Below are 16,459 nucleotides of genomic sequence, written 5' to 3' on the forward strand. Positions count from 1 at the left end.
CCAGCATCTTCTCCACCTCCTGTCGCAGCTTCTCCACCAAGTGTTGCGGAACCCGATAGGGCCGTTGCCGGATGGGCTGTCCCTCTTTTAGCCGGATCACGTGTTCAACCAAGGTAGTCCGACCTGGGTTAACGGAACACAGCGAAGGCGTCTCCTGCAGAATTTTCAGTAGCTCCGCAGCCTGCGGTGAGGTCAGATGAGTCAATACCGGAGACCTTGGATTCGTAGCCTGCTCAAGTTCACTCTGTCCTCCTCCTTGCACCACCCTGGCCATCAGTGCCTCCCTCGGAGCCGGACGGGGCTGCTCCACCCATTCCTTCAGGAGGTTCACATGGTAGGTTTGTTTCGGTTTCTTTTTTCCCGGATGATGGATCTCATACGTCACTGGTCCCATTCGGCGAAGCACGATATAGGGCCCTTGCCATTTCGCCAGCAGTTTACTGTTGGAAGAAGGGAGAAGTAACAGCACCTTTTGTCCGGGCTGAAACTCACGTTGCCGGGCCTGTTGGTCATACCAGATCTTCTGGCTTCGTTGAGCATCCCGCAGATTGGCTTCGGCCTCGGCCTGGTACCGCTCCAACCGCTCTCTCATCTCCAGCACAAACTGCACCACCCCTTTCTCATTTGGAGCCACGGTCGAAGACTCCCACCCCTTTCGAACGAGATCAAGCGGCCCCTGTACCTCCCACCCATAGAGTAACTCAAAGGGGGAGAACCCCGTGGACGCCTGTGGAACCTCTCTATACGCGAACAAAAGAAAGGGTAACCACTGGTCCCAATCTTTTCCCGTGTCTGACACAAACTTCTGTAACATCCGTTTGAGAGTCTGATTAAACCTCTCCACCAACCCATCTGTCTGTGGATGGTACGGTGACGTCTTGATGGCCGAAACGCCTAACTGAGTGTGGAAGAGCTGCATTAACTTCGACGTAAAGTTAGTCCCTTGGTCGGTCAAAATCTCATCAGGTATCCCCACCCGAGAAAACAACTGTATCAGTGCGCGCAGAACATTAGGGGCTGTGATCGCTCGCAACGGAAACGCCTCTGGGAAACGGGTCGCGTAATCACACACCACCAATATGTACTGATAACCCCGACCACTTTTTACTAACGGACCCACAATGTCCATAGCTACCCTACGGAAGGGGATAGAGATGACCGGCAAGGGTTGTAGCAGAGCCCGATCCGATTTGCGCGCTGGGCAAGTTTTCTGACACACAGGGCATGCACGACAGTACTTCTGTACATCCGTATACATTGACGGCCAAAAGAAACGCGTACTAACCCGTAAATAGGTTTTTTGGCGACCCAAATGGCCTGCCCAGGGGAGGGTATGAGCTAAATGCAGAATGAGAGGTCTACAACTAGCAGGGATCACAAGCCGCTGGTGGTCCCCATCAACTGCATACAACACATTTTTCTCAACCACAAACTTCTCTTTTCCTCCCCATTTCCCTGTTCCCCCTTCAGGCACATTAGCAAACAACACTTCCAACGTCTCATCCTCCCTTTGCAACACAGAAATATTTTCAGGTACATCCCATTTCATGTTCTTATTGCCCGGTCCCTGGGACCATAGCTGCTTCTCAAAGCGGCGTTGGCGACGAGATTTTCTCGGCCCTTTCGTGCCACCCTCGCACAGACTACTGTCCAAGTCTGGCAGGGGTTGGCATCCCGCCTTCGCCTGGGCCCTAGTGACCACTGGGCCTAACACCTTCATTTGAACATTCCCCGTTTCCCTCCCTTTTGTCTCTGTGTCCCGCTCTTCTTTTTCTTGCAACAAATCCATAAGCACAGGCACATCCATCCCCAGAATAACCTCTACCGGCAAATTCTGTACCACCCCAACAGACAATAAATATGGCTGGTCATTAATAGTCACTGTTATTTCCACCTTTGGGTAGGGATGTTTGTCACCATGCACACATAACACTTCTTCTTGTCGACTATAGTCCACACAGTTCACTGGTACCAAGCTTTGCTTAATTAATGACATAAAACTACCAGTGTCCAGCAAAGCAGTAACCTGCTGCCCATTTACCCTTACAGTTTTATAGCGTTGCCCCTCAGCTGGCTGGACCTTTGTTGGTTCCGCCTCCAGCCGAGGTGCATAGCAGGCCCCAGTGACTTTGGCCTTCCGGATGGGGCACACCGAGGCTTTATGGCCGGGCTGCTGGCAGTAATAACAAAGAAAGTCCTTACCCGCTCCTCGTAGAGTGGATACCTTGGGGGCCCCGGATGGCTCGGGGTTACTCTCCCGCTTCGGCAGACCCGCGGATTGCGGGGACGATCGCTGTGGCGTCCCAGCTGAGCGGACCGGGGCCGCTCCTCTCCGCGCATTGAAATACTGCGTCACCAACTTGGCTGCGGCCAGTCCGTCCGCGGGCTCATGCTCCCTCACCCAGGTCCTCACCTCCCCTGGAAGAACTCGAATTAGCTGCTCCAAAATAATCGCTTCTCCCATCTCGTCCTTCGTATGCTGCTCTGGTCGAAGCCAGCGCCGGTACAGTCCTTTCAGCCGGTAGTACGTCTCGGTGGGGCTCTCCCCAGGTGGAATAATATTAGAGCGAAACCGCTGCCGATATGTCTCCGGGGAAATGTCAAATTTAACTAACAAGGCAGCTTTTAAATCCTCATAACAGTGGGCTCTTTCTTCATCCATTGCGGTATAGGCCTCCAACGCCTTCCCCGCTAGCAACGGAACTAGCCGACAGGCCCATTCATTCTCCGGCCATCTCCAGGTTCTGGCCACTCGCTCAAAGCGCAACAAATAGTTCTCAATATCTTCCCCCATCTGGTACGGTGGAATCTTTGGCCCCTCCGATCGCCTCCACTCTCCGCCCGTCTGGTCGAAGCTGCTTGTCGTTGCCAGGGACTGGCGAGCCGGTTCCTCCAGCAACGACGGCCGGTATTCTCGCTGCCGGGCCGGGGTAGGCAGCACCATCCTGGGGCTACTCGCTGTTACCGTGCTCGGTGTAGCCGTAGCGGCCGTAGTGCTAGCTCCCGCTAACACTTGCCCTGAGCTCTGCTGACTAGCTGAATCCGCCGGCAACAGCGCATTAGGAGAGGGAACGGTCCTCAGCCCCCTGAGTTCTGCCAATAACACCGTCTCTCTCCTTTGCTGTCCCGCCAGGAAGTCCCTCATCATCGCAATCAGTTCTCCATCACGTGCTGCGGTCGAGGTTGTAGGCAACTCCGGACCAATCCTGCCGGAAATCTCCTCCTCCTCTGCTGAAGAAGATGACGCCGGCACTGTGTCCCACGCCAGCTCCTCTGCTGTCTTCTCCCCCGGAAGCTCATGCTGCTGGGACCGCAGCCCTGTGCGCTTCGCTGGGAGGCGCGTTTTCCTCTTCCGACTAGCCATCCCACTTCTGACACCATATGTCACGGGGTCCCCTTCCAGACCTTGATGTGACGGAGTGACCCGTCTCAAGGCAGAGTCCGCTGAGTATGGCACCGCCACCATTAGATCACCACCATTAGTTCGATTTGGCACCCGGGGCGGCGTATCTTTCTGACGACCGAGTAGAGGAATAAAAGGGGTGAGGAGCAAGTTGTCAGCCGCATCGGGGGTGGCTAGATTTTGGTTCCCACTTACTTGTTAAGGGCGTCGGTCGGGGAGACGTGCGGGGGGATCGCCAATCGTGCAGGGTGACGCAAGCCGATGGTATGGGGGTGTGGGGTTTAAATAATGAGTTCACGTGTGTCTGGACCGTCATGAGAATGGCCTCATTACGTGGGCCGTTAATGTGTATATGAAGTCGGGTAGACTTCTGGGAAATAGTTGAGAGCCTGTATCAAGGTATATGTTTTGTGAGTGTATAATGAAAAAGAAATTCTGGGGGAGGGAGACGGGGATTAAAGTTAGAATAAAGAATTGGTGGTGACGCCAAGGGGGAGGGGTTACGGGATATAAGAGACGACGCCGGATATGAAGGGGGGAGTGTGTTGTAACATACAGGCTGTGTAGCGTGGCTCTCAGTTTTATGTCTTTGCAACCATCTTTTTATGCACTGGGGAGGCCGCTTCAAATAAAGTATCCACACTAATACCTTACCGACTACGCCTGTGTTTGTCCGGGAGAGGTCTGGAAGGGGACCCCGTGACAGAGTGGATTTCGTCAGCACTGCAGAGAAAGGTTTTTGGTATAAACATTGTTTCCACTGTCAAGCGACAAGCACCCTTTCACTTCAGCCAAGCTCCACAGTTACCAAGGCAGTCAACCAAGAGTATAGCAACAGGACTAAGGCTGCTCTGTCCAGTAATAGAATCTTATTAAAGAGCTTAAGTGCTTATGATGGCAGGGTGTCTTCTACACAGTACTGTTTGTCTGGCAACATGGTTAATTAGGACATCTGATATCCACTCAGTCAGACCTTCACCACAGTAGCTATTGACCATCATCCATTTCATTTAATTAGAATTACAGCTGAGCCTGGGCCTGTCCAGCAGTGTCATTAACTAGCAGCGTACCAGCAGCGATTTACCAAGAAATCAATACACATTTATTTGGATGATTTGAGTATTTGGTACAAACTGAGCTACCACACACAGAACATTGCCAGTGTTTTTATTTTCTTTTAAGTCACAGATGGCAAACTGTACTTGTGGCTACAGATGCAATAAATGGGTGGAAAAATATGAGACAAAGATATAAAACTTCCAACATACACAAGTGGAAAAGGCATGTAAACCTTCAGTGATAAATGTGAAGGTAAAATTAGGATTAAGCGTTTTCAGTGGAATGTCAGTGACGTGTGAGTGGGTGCCCTGCTTTTAAGTAGATAACACCGATCCATAAAAAAAAAAAAAAAAAAAAAAGTCCAATCTTCACAACACATATCTAATGATGTGGCATGTCACTTCAGAAAGTGGCTTATTTTTGTTAGGCTGGAAAAGGTTATACAACCATAACAAAAGAGTCTCGACCAATTTGCAATCAGACTGTGCACAAATGAAAGAAGTTAAAGTCCTTTGTTAACCTCCACAGAAGTGGTCGGCGAACTAATATGACTTCAAGAGCAGGGCTTGCAGCAGTCTGGGAGATCACAAAGGAACCCAGGACAGCTTCAAAGCAACTAAAAGCCTCTCTAACATTGTATAATTCCAGGAGACTGCTGTCCATCTGCAGATTTCTAAAGATTTCCCTTTTAAGAGCCAGATTGTTTGAGAAATATTTTATTTTAAATTGAGGCTAAAACACAACTTTTTAGGTTTAAATGAGAAGCAGTGAAAGGAAAACACTGCAGTCTAGTAGCGTTTTCCTTCTTTGAAACCATTCCGTAAGTGGCTTTCTTATGATTTGTTTATGTGCTGATGCATGCATGCATGCATGAGCCAGCACTACCTGCCATCACTCAATTTTGAATTAAACCAGCAAATTATAAGGAAAAATGAACAACTTAAAGGTAATGCAAGTTGTGCTATAACAACACAAATCACACAAGCTATTCCACTAAAAAATGGTTACAGCAGAATAAAGTTGATGTTTTGGAAAGGTTACAAATGCTGTAAGAAAGTCTGAAACAAGCAGCTCAAATCCCTCCTATCTGATGTGCAGGAATAATAGACAGTTACAGGAAATGCTGAGCAGCAATTTTGGTATAACAACTCAGTTCTGCCATATAGTGAATGCAAAGGTTCACATACAGAGTTATAATACTGTATCATACTTCTCCTTAAGGAATTAAAAGTCTCCAAAGTTGGTTTTTCCCCCCATTTATTAAACTGGGTTCTATTTTTCAGGATAAATTCCAGTTACATATTTTACTTATTAAAGCATATGATGTCCACAAATGTCAGCAGTTCCTATATCCAACCTACTTTCATGAATACTAAACAGATGGTAATGCTATTAAGTTGGTAAAGAAATCTCACGCAGGCCTAGCTGCCAACTTTTAAATGTTGACTGGCAATACAAGTGATTTTGAATTTTCCAATATTTTTTTCATCTTCTTACTCCTTATATTTCACAAAGCTTTAATGTATTCATACTGGATAATTATGGTTATTACTAGTCTAGTCTAAGCAATCTAGGTTAAAAGCATGGTACCAATTTCGGGTTAACTCTGCATTATGTTAATTTATCCATCCGTGCAGGTCCATCCACTCTAACTTCCTATATGAATAGTAAAGTAGTGGATCTATCAATTTAAAGTCTTGGCTTTCTCATCTTCTCACTCTCCCTTCGGGTTTTGGGAAGCAAGAAATTGCTTAAAGATTAAGGACAGAATCTAAGCAGGAAGCAATTTCTCAGCTCTCTGGTGCAGTGATAAGAAATCGAGACGGGAGTAATCCCTTATATCAAATTTGATTCAATTTAATACAATTAGATGTAAATGTTGGGAGGAATACAAAAGAGGCAATATCATTAAAAAAGATAAATGGACAGAGACGTGCAGTTAGAAAATGAAGTGAAATGAGAAAGAAAGTAAGTAGAAATATTCATTTGTTAGTTGTATTACTTTTCAGTCATAGTGTCTATTAAAAAGCAAAAGTAAACTGCTGAGGAATTGGAAATATGGAAAATGTACACAGAGCTCACAGAAATAACGGGCTAATTGGGGAACACAGTAGACAGATGTCTTAATAAAAACAAACAGTTCTGCCTGCAAGCTGGAAATCCCATGTGAAGTCAGGAGGAACAAAGGACAGGGTCAAAGCACGTGGACAGTTCAAAAAGCTGGAGGCTCTATACGACGCTGAACAAAGAACAATTTCCAGGACGCCCTTGTCCTATAATTTCCCTGCCTTTAATAAAAAACATATTTGAGATATTCCAAGTCTGCAGTGACTTGATCTCGACTCAGATTTCAAAATTACATTTCAGCCTTTTGCCTCTGGCTCACAGAAACTGCATTCCCCATGATAATGTTTATTAAGAAAAAAGAAACTCACAAAGACCACAGTCGGGTGAAGATCTAAAGAAACCTCCTCTGATAAATGACTTACGTTGTATGTAAGCTTTACAAATGTGAAGTGAATTTTCTGCTGGTTACGTCGAATTACAGCAGGCTTCGCCTCAGATGAGTGAACAGAGCGTAAAAACTGAATGTCTGCAGAGGCAGGACCGCATTAACCATCTGAAATGAGTAGTTCTACTACTGTAACGTGGATTTAAACACGGCACCAGAGTTTCTCTATGCATCTTTTAAAACTTATATACAGTGTGCATTTAAAGGAGACACGTGACTGATGACATCAATCATTAAATTGTCCTCAAAAGGATTTTCGGGTCAATTTTCATAACTAAAATGTAACATTAATTCAATATACATGTTTCATGTAGTGCTATCCATCTATTATAATGCTGATTGTGTGGTGGCACAGGCCCATGTTAATTAGTGGACTTGCCTTTTCTTTCCTCTTTTATTTCTTCATACAAGTCTTTCAAGTTGTTTTTATGTTTGAAATGGGTAAATGCAGAAAACAAATAGATAACTAAAGTAAACATTTTTCTAAAAATATAATATAAAATAAAATACTAATGCCAAAATGCCAATCACTAATCATTTTGGTCCTCAGACAAAGCAAGGGGTCAATTTAGGTCTGGTGGGTCACCGGTTTGTAATACACGAGCAGAAAACCTGCAGAGTGCACAAAATCAGAACCTCCACTAAACACAAAATGATCATAATTAATACACCTGTGCTTTCCTTCTGTGAGACAATAAATTGTCTATTATTGTATTCTCTCACATTAAATGTGACTCAGTGCCTTTAATATTATTGCACAAATATACAATAAAAAACTGAATTCTCCTTTTTAAAGTAGATTTTAGCTCAGCCTAAAGAGAAACAAAGAGACAGTAGGCTCAGAGAGCAGCAGCGCAATAAAGAAAATAGCTGGTTTCACTCTAAAATGATCATCTACACACATATCACACTGGCATCAAACTATTAAGATAGATGTCATTTATGATGGCAACAAGCATTTACAATTTACTTTATTAGGTGCACCTGTTTAACTAGTAGGAAAGATGAGAAGGCAGAAAAGCCATGATCACTGGTGTCAGACGGACTGGTTTGAGCATTTTAGAAACTATTGATCTGCTGGGATTTTCCTGCACAAACATCTCTGGCGTTTACAGATAATGGTCAAAAAATCCACTGAATGCACAATAAAAACCCTGAAGATGGGTTATGCAAGCAGAAGCCCATGTGAGGTGTCACTTTTATCAGCTAAGCATTGTTTAAATGCCACAGTTAACCCGAGTATTGTTCCTGACCATGTCCACCAGTTTGATAACTGGACTGCTTCTTATATAGCACTTTTCTACTCTCCCGGAATACTCAAAGCCACAGTGACCCAGTCACACAAGCACTGTCTTCCAAGTTTCTTAGTGATTCCTAACTACCATTCATACACATTGGACACGTCAGAGAGCAATTTGGGGTTAGTATCTTGTCCAAGGATACTTGGCATGCAGACTGGAGGACCCAGGGATCGAACCAATAACCTTCCAATCAGTAGATGACCTGCTCTGCCTCCTGAGCTACATCTTCTGATAGCTTCTTCCAACAGGACAAAACATGTCACAAGGCTCAAATCATCTAAAACTGGTTTCCTGGACATGACAGTGAGTTCACTGCACGCCACTGTACACAGTCACCAGATCACAATCCGGTAGAGCACCTTTTTGATGTGGGGGAATGGCATTTACATCATGGATATGCAGCCAACAAATATGCAGCAACTATGTAATGCTATCATGTCAATATGGACCAAAATGTCTGAAGAATCGTCCCGTCAGCTTGCTGGCTCTATCCCGTTTAAAAAATTAAAAAAAAATACAAAATAAAACAACTATCATTTACACAGTGCAGAAGACAGAGTTAAGAGTTAAATAGTGCCATGGTGCATTACAACAGATTTTTTTTGCATTATGCATTAGATATGTAAACAGTTTTCTACTATAAGTGCCACCTCTCACACTCCTGGCTTTCCTGTGCCTTGCTAAAATTTAGGATGCTTCAAACCCATTTTCCCCCTTTTAAATGTAGGGAAGACACCATGCTTATATTAACTGCCCTGTGCACAGATTCAGTAGCTGACACACACACACACACACACACACACACACACACACACACACACACACACACACACACACACACACACACCAATCCAATCATTTCTACTGTGAGGATATTTTCATTTTCACGTTTGTAAAAGTACACCCAATGTAGAATCTGGTCTCTCTAATCAATAAAGACTAAATATGACAAAAGGCAACCTGGTAACATTGAAGGCACATTTTATTGAACCAAAATTTGCTTGAGGGACTTATTGCACAATTACTGTGGTGTTGTTAGACAAATCATCATTACACATGGACAGAATTTTCAATGTTTGTGAAACCTTATATCAATAGAAGCCTTTATAGAAATGACCCTCTCTCAAATATGCCAGGCCTCGTTTATTCCTGAGCCAGTTTGTTCAAATGAATCTCCTAAAAAAAGAACCTTTATTCTGGTGGTATTTACAAGATGGCAATTCACATTTTTAGTATTTAAGGTCAGGTCACATGATGGTATTTCAAATACATGTAATCTACAAATACTAGAATCATGCAGTACCCTAAAATCACCCTTTAATCTGCAGCAAAAGCAACAAAACACTTGCCTTTTTTCTCTGTTTGCCTACCAAAAAAGGGATTTCTGCACTACTGAGGAGACTAGGATGAGCACAATAAAGAAGCAGAGCCGTTTGGCTAAAAGCCTGCTCCATTCTGTGATTCTCAAGGACAATTCTATGTCCTATCCTCCACCGATTCCTGCACCCTTTATCTACGCCCACCCTACCAAGCTCCATTGTGTTGTTCTCAGTTGCAGAGAACTTCCTGCAATTCCAGCTGCTTATAAATCAGAAAGCCATGTAAGCCTTTGGAGCAGCAGGGGCTGTAGATCCCTGGAGTAAAGCTGGGAACATTCAAGAAAAAAAGTTTTTCTTTGGGTCTCTCTCTTTTTAAGTTCCTCGTCACAGAAAATTGTCTTTTTAAACATTTGAAAAGCTAAAAGAATTTTATAAGCAGCACAGGTCTTACAAAATAGGGTCATTAAAGGCAAAGTATATCATATGGTAGCTCTGTGTGGAAATACTCGATATATCGATTCCAGTGATTCAGTCACGCCCAGCCATAGTTTACATGATGAGCTGAAACATTCTGTTCAGTTCAGGAAGAAAACACAGCAAATAAAGATAAACCTTTATTCTATTCTTGTTGTCCATATAACAAAGCCTTCCACCATTAATAACAGATATAGTGCCCTGGCACCAGGGACCTCAAGATCAAACTTATTCTTTATAATAAATTGTTATGACGAGGTAACTAAAGCTTGCTTTCTATTCAAGTTGAGCACTTTCTACTACAAATCTCATTTACCCAGAGCTTTTATCTATATTTTTCTAATGTGCACATACAAATGCATCAAAATGTAAAGTTGCATTCAGGGGGAGACTACGGGTTCAGTACTTCAACATGCAGACTGGAGACTTCACTATACAGACTGGAAGAGCTGGGGGATTGATCAACTGACCTTCCAATTGATAGATTACCCACTCTACCATCTGAGTCACAGCTGGAATTGAGGAACATAGAGGCCTGAACTACCTGCAACAGCAACTTCTGTATGAATGACACCAAATGTACCTTCTCTAAAGGAAAACATTGAGTCTGGCTTTGGTTCGAAAGTAGCTTAGGAGAACAAACTGTTCTGGTAACACCTGTTCAAGTCCCTGGGGAATTAGATACCATCCAAGCCTTTATATTTTTACAGTTTTTATTTTCAACACCAATGATGACTCTGATGTAATGTAACAGTCTGTCAGCACTGATAATCTTCTCGCAGTGGTCCTTAATTTCCTTGTAATCCTGTTTCAGTCTCTGCTTCACTGTATAGTGCATGAAGCAAAGATTTCTCCATTGTATATAAGCTCATTAAAGACTGGACTGACTTGCTTGTTTTTGTTGGAATGCATTTCACTGTTTGGGCTGTTTTTGCTTCTTTTTAAATGGCATTTATATGTTCAGAAAATTAATGTACACATATGTCTAGACCAATCACAGTACAGCTACATTATTCAACGACCCCGTTTGGCTGAACAAGCACAAACTCCACCGGAGTGTTCAGTGTGTGCTCCCAACTTGCTTTCACTGCCCCCAAGTGGCTGAAAAAAGTGCCCTGACACAAGCCCCTTCAAGGTGTACAGGCTCCACATTTTTCCCATGCAAGTAATTCACTAAATTGTTATAGGCACTACACAGAATTTGTGACTACTGGCTGAAATCAATAGACCATCTCATTCAACTGAAAGATCCACAAATCTTGTAACTTAAAATAAAAACTGCAAGCTGCAAATACATTCAATCCTCTTTGTATTGATGATAGAAGTGGAGTTGTTATGGACTTCTTTTTTTTTTGGCCAACATGTCTAATGTGTAATGATTCTTAAAATACATAAACTCATCTCATGTAACGAGCATTCTCAAACCACTTCAGGTCACTGGGACATTTGGGTTTGCACTTTACTCTTACCTTTTGCACAACATGTTTTGAAGTAAAGCCTCTCTTGTTGTATTTCTGCTTCCCCTGCATTTCTGATACAGATGGTGCTGCCATGCTTTCCTCCCAGCTTCAGAGTGCTGATAAAACAGAGAAAACAAAACTTTTTTTCCTTAAATCTGGGAAGCAATACCACCCCCGCTAAACACACAAGACAGGCATAGAGAATACAATAGGGGGTAGACTGGACAATAACATTTTCCATTATATTGCTGGAGGTGCTTGTAACATTTTTTTTCATCTTTATTTCCAAGCAAACACATTCTCATTTTCTGGCCCGAGCATGTTTGAAAGCAACGGCTCAATTCATGTGGGAAAACATAAGGAAAAGTATTAGGTTTGAAAACGTATAGAGAGAGCATTTGATTAAATCTAAAGGATGAAAACAAATTTTATATACCCGTTTATGAAAGCACTGAATTTAATTTGAATAAAATAATATAAAATAACCCTGCAAAAAATTGACAAAATAGATTTTCTGCTTAAACAACCACACCTGCAAGGGAGGCTGATGGAAACATATTTGTATAGCCGCTCTTTCAGCAGCAGGCATCAAACACAAAGACTGTTGTCAACCACTGATGGTGAAAAATGTTTCCCACCGTTTCCGATTAGGAGACAGCGAGGAATAAATAAAAATCACCAGAGCGCTGCTCTAGATCCACAGATTCGCTAAGACCATCCTCAACCATCCATTACAGAAGACAGACGCCCTCCTCTCCACATGTGAACCCTTAATGACCCTCCATCCCCTGCCCGCAGAGCTGCACAGGGCCACAGGAGTCATGAAAGGGCACAGGGGCTGCAAAAGAAAGCACCTCCTCCTTCCATATCAATCAGCTGAAGGTGGATAATCGCCAGCTACTACCCTTCCTTTACATTTATGTTAAGGGTTCAAGGACAATACCAGAAAGACTAACACGGTGTTTCATTATCGTCAGGAATCGGCTCATGTTCTAAGGTGATAGTGAGGAGAAAAAAACAAAAGAGTAGCAAGAGAACTGTGCATTTTTTACAACCTCCTGCCGGCAGCAGGACTCTACAGCTGGTGCACCAGTTTGTTACAAGTTCAGGAAAAAAACATAGCAGATGGAGATTTCTGTTACGATACAGTCCATTGGTTCTGATTATGAACAGCAGGCAAACCTTCCCACATTTTGATAGCACAGTAATTGCTGTTTAAGATTCGAGATTTGAGAGGTAGCTTTAGAAAAATCAGTGAATGTCTTACTAGACAGAACCTTAGCCTCACAATATGTCCACAAGAGAGAGAAAAACGCTTAAATGCAGCTAAATGTAACCTTACACATGGTGCCACTTCAAAGCTGGCTGATAATGATCATAAAGTATTGCAAAGGTAAGAGTAAAGTTTGCTTTAACAGACATAAGTTGGAGTACTCTACTTCCATGAGAGAAAAGATAAGCAGCTGCCCTCAGGCAAGGTAGATGAATGAGCAGCACATACCGAACGACTTTTTGTGGTTGTGGCTTTGAGATGAAAAATATTTTAGTGAAACTAAGAAAATCGATACTGCGGCTCAGAGTCCAAAAATAAAAAGACTTATTTTAGCCAAAAGCTGGCCTAGTTCTCTCTTGCCAGTCAGTGAATTCACTACTGTGCAGGGATAAACTTCAAAGATGCAGCTATACCAGGATGCAGCACAAACACCTAATGATGCACGGCAGTGACTGACAGGATTGCTCAAACATAAAGCAGCTTTTACTGGCTCTATGCTGAGGTACTCTGCTTTTAATGTTAATTTCCAAATTCAGAATAATCATCTCTGCCAGTGGTATGGATCAGCTCCGATAAAGTAGAACACACAGTGGATGTAAGACATTAATATATGAGAAACACCACCAGACTGCAGTACCAGTGTTGGATTGAATGACAAAAAACACATGTTACAACTTTGCACAGGGGCCATGCCTCTTAAGGTTGTACTCTATTAATTATTCTCCAAGTCTGGGATGAGAAATGGCCCTCTACAACTTTAGTATGGACTGAAAGAGCTGCAAAAGTTGCAGGTAGATCATATCATCAGGGGATTTGTCATTTATCAGGGTATTGTGGATTCTTGAAAACTTTAAAGACTTAAGATCCACGTTGTCTTAAAAGTTATAAAAGCCATTCTTTAAAAACAGCCTTCCGGCTAAAATTGAGATCGTGCTGTTTCACGGGTCACTAATAAAGGAAATGTATTTATTCAACTCAATAAGGAGAAAGCACACCAATGACTCAATATTCAAAACTAGTTGTAATTAGATATTTAAAAAGAAAGATAATCCTTACATTTTATGATGATTTTAATAGGGAAATGTGTAACTGACCAAAAGTCAGACAAAACAGAACAAAGCAAAACGGACAGCACTTTGACACGTAACGGCAAAAAGCTTTCACAAAACTCCTGTGGTTACATTAATTATGGCTTTAGTCTGCTGTTTGTTAAACAGAGCCACACTATGGCACATGTTTGCTTTTCCAGACGACTGACTGGAATGAAGCCGCTGCTAATTAATGCTATTAGTTCCACCTATGCTTCTCTGGCCATGAAAAACACAGCAAGGGTCTAAAATGCAGATACAGTGGTGAGCGAAGCTAGAGACTTATTTACAGAGCACATTTAAAACCAAAAACGGAAGCGCTGATCCTTCTTAACCCAAATAAAAGCCCACTGTGTAGAAGTGTTTAGTGTAAAAATATAAAGACTTGAAGCACGGCAACAGTTTAAACACTTTAATTATGGAGAATAGTCCATTTTACAAAGTGTAGGCTGTTATATAGGCAGACTGTGAGGTATGATCCTTGGCCTTTTTTAATTTTAAATACATTACTGTCTCTGATAAGTATTTGTATTGATCTGCACTATAAAGATATGAATATATTCATTCATGTAGCCCAAAGATGCATCACCAGTTTCATGTGGCTATTTAAATATGGGGACAATTGAATTATTGCTGCTTTCAAGTCTTATCTCATCTTTACTTTTATTTTATTTCCTCAGTTTGTTTTCTATATTTCTAATAAATTTAGATTTTATACCATACTGTTCATACGTCTTGAGCAACACTGCATTTCTTTATATTTTGCTTTCAGCAATTTACTGAAACGTCAAAAAATACATGGAAATACAGTGTATAAAACAACAGCACTTTGATTTGATATGACCAATTTTGTTCTTCAAACCAGCCTGAACTCTCTTGGCAGATTTTCTTGCCATTTCTTCAAGCAGTCTTCAGGAATAGTTCTCCAGGCTTTTTGAAGTACATTCAAAGGTGTTCTTTGGATGTTGACTGCTTTTTGTTCCATTCTCTGTCAAGATGATCCTACAGTGCTTCAATAATGTTGAGGTCTGGGCTCTGAGGAGACCAATCCACAGTCTTCCATTTTATGTTTCTTTTTTTAAATCCAGGTATGAGTCTGTTGGTTTACAGTCATTACTGCTGAAGAATGGAGCTGTGGCCAATCAGATGCTTTCCAGATAGTATTGCATGATGGATCGAAAACTGACTGTAGTTTCCTGCATTCATAATTCTATAATTTTTGACAGGATCTCAAAGAGCACTGACAGCGCCTCCACTGTCTTTACAGACACTCATTTTTGTACCACTCTTCTGACTTCCAACTTATACAATGATAATGACATGAATAAAATTCAAAATTGGATTCAGCACTCTGTGAAACCTGCTGACACGGATTTTCATTCCAATTCATTCCAGTGAATTCTGCATAACTCATGCTTGTCTCCCCGTTTCCTTTCCTTTAGAATAGCTTCCTGATGGCCACTCTTCCACTGAGACCATTTCTGATGGGTTTTTGGGAAAGTATTAAACTGAAGCAATTTGTGAACTTAGAAAACTAACTAAGCTAAAATTTAAAAAGAAAAAGAAAAAATATCCTTAGTTTTAGTATCCATTACTTTGGTAAATAATTGTGTTACCACTTGTCTGACGAGGAATTGACGGATATTTTTAGAGACTGTCTACAAGCCTGAGGTAATGGTTTTCAAATCATTTTTGTTTTATTGTAATACTTGTACTGATTTTCCCAAATCTTGTTACTAATATGTGCCCTTCATACAATAATAATTAAAAACTAATTTTAAAAAAACCTAAACATTTGGAAACAATAAAACAACTAAACTGAAACAAGAAAATAAATTCTGTAAACTAATTAAAAATGAACTAAATGAAAAAATGAAATCAAATAAAAAACGATTAGAAAATATGCTGACACATGTTTTCAACTAATAGCACTTTGGTATTAAAGAGTATTAGGACCACATAGAGGGGAAAAAATATAGTGATCCTTTTTGAGAATAAAGTCGAAATTTCAAGAAAAAAGTCGAAATGTGCAGATAACAGTTGTTTCGAGACAAAATGCCGCAGCTGCGTGATATCAACATTGTAACTGAATATACTAAATGCGATGAAGTACAAATATTTTCCTGCCTATGAGTATGCAGATACATATATAAAGAAAAACGCGCAACAAGTTCTTACATAAATGTAATTAATTACCTTTACAGGTGTATTGGTAACAGCATCACTAGTAGCCCTAGTTTGCTAATTAGCTTCAGATACTGCAGTAACTTCAGCACGGGACCTGACGGGTGTGCCGAGTCACCTTCGCACAGGTGTTAGATGAGCAGTGAGGGTACGCCACCCAGTGTTAGCTGAACAGCCGTGTGTGTCTCACTCGCTGTAGATATATTTCCAAAAGCAGCTTAACAGCCAAGCAAGAGCGCGCCGCACGCACACACGGTTCAAGCCTTCCGCATGCGCGCGAGACTAAACGCTACGCTGTCCGGCGCGCGCTGGGAAAAGTTTGATCATCAGTCACTCACCGACAGCTTCAGCGCTGCGCCTAATGAGCTGCTTTCCTGCGCGTTCAC

At 42.1% G+C, this 16,459-nt stretch overlaps 1 long non-coding RNA gene across 1 annotated transcript in view; it reads right to left on the bottom strand.

Moving 5' to 3' along the window:
• LOC113020371 (uncharacterized) overlaps positions 1–16,391 on the bottom strand; it is a 46,390-nt gene extending 29,999 nt beyond the window's left edge. The window contains exons 1-2 of the long non-coding RNA XR_003272190.1: positions 16,086–16,391; positions 11,538–11,644 (exon numbers count right to left, since the gene is read on the bottom strand). This is a non-coding gene — a long non-coding RNA (uncharacterized LOC113020371). The remainder of the gene's footprint in view (positions 1–11,537; positions 11,645–16,085) is intronic.
• Positions 16,392–16,459: the final 68 nt, after the last annotated feature.

Source organism: Astatotilapia calliptera, chromosome 4 (assembly GCF_900246225.1).
Source record: "Astatotilapia calliptera chromosome 4, fAstCal1.2, whole genome shotgun sequence".
In the NCBI taxonomy this organism is placed as follows: domain Eukaryota; kingdom Metazoa; phylum Chordata; class Actinopteri; order Cichliformes; family Cichlidae; genus Astatotilapia; species Astatotilapia calliptera.